A 4,859-nucleotide genomic window follows, 5' to 3' on the forward strand; every position below is an offset into this window, starting at 1 on the left:
GGCCTCAGTTCTAGACTTAGCCAGTGGAGGTCCTTGTCATTCAGGAGCAGGAGTATGGGATTGGAGTCCCCCTTGAAGTCATTCTGATTTGGGTCTTTTGGCTGAGACTTATCTGTGTATTTTGGAATGAAGCTGTGACTGATACTGGGTTTTGACCTTGATCTACAGGTCAAGTGGTGGGGATTTGTATTGTTTTATTCTATGCAAGTTGTGGGCCTACTGAGTGATCATGTCAGAAAGAAGAGTCATATGAAAAAGACAAAAGGAAGAGAAAGAGAGTGGGTCATTAGTTGGCATCTTGAGGTCCACACTCACCTGGACCCTTAGGTACCTCTGTTGCCTCTGCTGCCCCTGCTTCTAACTCAGCAAAAACCCAATCCCCCAGGTTGTCAGGAACAACCCTTGTGGCATTCTTGTAGCACAGTAAAGGTGTTCATTTAAACCTGAATAAAGCCTTGTGTCATTAAACCACACAAAACATCTATTGTCATACAGGAGGCCTCTAACTGATACTACCCATTTGAAGATCTGTGGAGGAAAAAATTTCACACACCGCAGTTGAGAGGACCTTTGCTTCCTTAAAATATTACCAGTGACCAGAAAACAAAACAGCAAATAAAGGTAATAAAGTTTTTCTTATTTCCTTCCTTCTAACGACAAAAAGCTAAAACAAAAGTCCATGATTGGAACCATTTGGAAATTGAACATACACTAACAGAATTTGAGAAAATTCAATACTGATTATTGATCAAAAACACTTAACATGGGCTGGGCACAGTGGCTTATGCCTGTAATCCTAGCACTTGGGAGGCCAAGGTGGGTGGATCACTTGAGGTCAGGAGTTTGAGATCAGACTTGCCAACATGGTAAAACCCCATCTCTACTAAAAATACAAAAATTATCTGGGCATCGTGGTGTATGTTTGTAATCCTGGCTACTCGGGAGGCTGAGGCAGCAGAATTGCTTGAACCTAGGAGCCAGAGGTTGCAGTGAACCAAGCTCCAGCCTAGGCGATGGAATGAGACTCCGTCTCATACAAACAAACAAACAAACAAACAAACAAACAAACAAAAAACACAATAGGAATAGAAGAAAACTACATCAAATTGAAGCCATATATGAAAAACCCACAGCTAACATACTCAACAGTAAAAGGCTGAAAGCTTTTCCTCTAAGATGAGGAACAGGACTAGGATACTCACTCTCACCTCTTCTGTTAGACATGTCACTCCAAGTTCTAGCCAGAACAATTACACAAGAACAAGATATAAAAGTCTTTTACATTGGGCAGGGAGAAACAAAAGTATGTATTTTTTTAGATGACAAAATCCCTATGGAAAAATTTCTTAAGGATTAATTTTTAAAACTTTAAACTATATAGTCATCCTTCAGTTTTCATGGGGGATTGGTCCCAGGACTGCTCTCACATACTAATGTTTATGGAACCACAATTGCCTTATATAAAATGCCACAGTATTTACATATAACCTATACATATTCTCTTACATATTTTAAATCTTCTCAAATATTTCTAATACCTTATACAATGCAAGTAGTATGTAAAGATTTGTTATACTGTATTATTTAGGGAATAATGAGAAGAAAAAGTGTACGTGTTCAGTACAGCTGAAACCATCTATTTTTTGTCTTAATATTTCTGACCTGTGGTTGTTGAAAACTTGGAGGTAGAACCCAAGGATATGGAGCGCCGCCTATATATGATTTAAGCAAAGTTGTAGAATACAAAATCAGCACAAAGAATCTGTTGTAATGGCGGATGACGCTGGTGCAGCGGGCGGGGCGGGGCGGGGCGGGGGTGGCGCGGAGGCCCTGGTGGCTCTGGGATGGAGAACCGCGGTGGCTTCAGCGGGGGTTTCGGCAGTGGCATCCGGGGCGGGGTCGCGACCGTGGACTGGGCCGGGGCCAAGGCCGCGGAGCTCGCGGAGGCAAGGCCGAGGATAAGGAGTGGATGCCCGTCACCAAGCTGGGCCGCTTGGTCAAGGACGTGAAGATAAAGTCCCTGGAGGAGATCTACCTCTTCTCCCTGCCCATTAAGGAATCTGAGATCATTGACTTTTTCTTGGGGGCCTCTCTCAAAGACGAGGTTTTGAAGATTATGCCGGTGCAGAAGCAGACCCGTGCTGGCCAGCACACCAGGTTCAAGGCTTTTGTTGCTCTCGGGGACTACAATGGCCACATCGGCCTGGGTGTTAAGTGCTCTAAGGAGGTGGCCACGGCCATCTGTGGGGCCATCATCTTGGCCAAACTCTCCATTGTCCCCGTGCGCAGGGGCTGCTGGGGGAACAAGATCGGCAAGCCCCACACCGTCCCTTGCAAGGTGACAGGCCGCTGTGGCTCTGTGCTGGTGCGCCTCATCCCTGCACCCAGGGGCACTGGCATCCTCTCAGCGCCTGTGCCCAAGAAGCTGCTCATGATAGCTGGTATCGATGACTGCTACACCTCAGCCTGGGGCTGTACTGCCACCCTGGGCAACTTCGCCAAGGCCACCTTTGATGCCATCTCTAAGACCTACAGCTACCTGACCCCTGACCTCTGGAAGGAGACTGTATTTGCCAAGTCTCCCTATCAGGAATTCACTGACCACCTTGTCAAGACCCACACCTGAGTCTCTGTGTAGCGGACCCAGGCTCCAGCTGTGGCTACAACATAGGGTTTTTATACAAGAAAAATAAAGTGAATTAAGCCTGGAAAAAAAAAAAAAGAATCTATTGTGTTTCTATATACTATCAATGACCAATCAGAAAAGAAAATTAAGCAAACAATCCCATTTATAATAGCATGACAAAGAACAGATACTTAAGAAAAATAGTAACCAAGAAGGCAAAAGATTTATATAATGAAAAGTACAAAGTATTGCTACAAGAAATCAAAGAAGATACAAATAAATAGAAACATTTCTGGGATATTGAGAAATATCTACTTTGCTTTTTTCTTATGTCTTAGGTTAGAGTTCTTAAAATATTTGGAATCTACAAAGTGATAAGTTTTTGTTGTTGTTTTTTTTTGTATACTAATGAGATGACTATTAGTTCGGGGGTTCTGGATAGCCTCAGGATTGTCATGGCTGCCAGGGGAACCTACCCTGTGATTAGAGGGTTGGATTGTTCAGCCCCCTGCCAGACCTCCCTGGAGGGGATAGGGACTGAAACTATCAACAATGGCTAATGATAGGATCACTTGGAGATTTCTAGAGGGTGGTCCACCCAGAGAGAGCATGGATGCTCCATGCTCTTTCCCAAATATCCTGCCCTACATAGCTCTTCCATCTGTCAGTTCATCTGTATTTTTTGTAATATTCTTTATAATTAATGGGCAAACAAGTAAATCAGTAAAGTGTTTACTTGTAATCAGTAATAAGTAACGTGTTTCCTTGAGTTCTGTGAGCCCCTATAGCAAGTTATTCGAACTTGAGGTCATGGTCATGGTAACTCCAAGGTAGAGTTGCTCAGTCAGAATTTGCAGACGTCCAGATTTGTAACTGGCATCTGAAGTGGCAGACCAGTTACAAATCTGGATGTGGGCTGGAGACCTTAACCTGTGAATCCGATGCTATCTCCAAGAAGTGTTTGAATTCAGCTGAATTAGAGGACACTTGCTGGTGTCTGCTGGAGAATCTCCTGCAGAATCCCTTGCTTCTGATATGTGGAAAGAACCCCACACATCTGATCACAGAAGCGTTCTGTGTTTATTGCTGTGTAAGAGTGTGAAAAATTACTATTTTTCTTTATATTCTTAGAGACTCTAATGTTCATAGATTGGATGACCATATTGTTAATATGCCAAAACTACCCAAAATGATCCACATATTTAATGCAATATTTATTAAAATTTCAATGGGATTTTCTTGCAAAAATACTTTTTAAACTCTCAAGTTGTTTCTCTGTGTTTTACTGATATTCTTTGGAGTTTTCTTAAAACACATGTTTCAAGGTCTTTGAGACCACACATCTTCATCACTTTAGTGTCAATCTCTGGTGCTTTAGCTTTCAAGTCATGGTTTTATGAATGTATTTGATGCTTGTGGGCATCAAATGAGCACATTACATGATTAGGTATTTATTACAGCCTCAGCGGTCTGGCTTTGTGCTTATTCTTTCACAGATTCTAAGCAGGTTGGTTATTGTGTTCTCCTATGGTCACTGCTTCTTTTCAGCATTAGAGGGCGCTCTAAGCCTAGGTTTGCACATGTTCAAAGTTGCTGTGTTGTTCTGGCCGGAAAAGACTAGAAGAGGGCTTGAAGTGGCTACTCCAACCCACTGGCTTTGCAAGTTTCCTGATGGGACTGGGACAGGTCCAGAGATTCTGTTTATGGTCCTCTGGTTGGGGTCAGGCACTTTAGTGCTCTGCCCAGTGTGAGGCCCAGCACTGGGCTTCATGGCAACATGTGCCTGCTTCCCTCTCCTTCCTTTAAGCAGACACTGCCTCTGTCTGTGCTGTGCTTCCTGGGGTAGGGGAATGATGAGACTGGCAGTCTCATGGCTACCACAGCTGCTGTAATGCTGAGTCACACCCAAAGCCCATAGCCAGAGACCAGCACAGCACAGAGTGATGCCCAAGGCCCACACTGCTACAACTGCCTGCCACTGAGGTTTATGTGTGTCTCAAGGCTGCTGCAGAGCGTCAGTGGTGATGTGGGCTGGGAAACAAAACTGTCTCACCAAGGCTGTGGGTCTCTATCTGGCACTGTGGCGGGTCCAGCAGCTCTGTCCACAGGCACCAGCCTGGAGTCAAGGCCACTGGGTTTTGCCTAGTGTTGGATTTCACCATGGCCAGCCTGGCATTGGGTTGCCAGGCAAAGCCTTGAGCTCATGTTCCTCTCCTTTTCCCTAGTAGATAGT

The 4,859-nt window shown here is 44.4% G+C and overlaps 1 pseudogene; it reads left to right on the top strand.

The window, feature by feature from the left end:
• Positions 1-1,777: 1,777 nt before the first annotated feature.
• LOC103216771 (small ribosomal subunit protein uS5 pseudogene) lies at positions 1,778-2,715 on the top strand (annotated as a pseudogene).
• The last annotated feature ends 2,144 nt before the right edge of the window (positions 2,716-4,859 follow it).

This window comes from Chlorocebus sabaeus, chromosome 9 (assembly GCF_047675955.1).
Source record: "Chlorocebus sabaeus isolate Y175 chromosome 9, mChlSab1.0.hap1, whole genome shotgun sequence".
In the NCBI taxonomy this organism is placed as follows: Eukaryota; Metazoa; Chordata; class Mammalia; order Primates; family Cercopithecidae; genus Chlorocebus; species Chlorocebus sabaeus.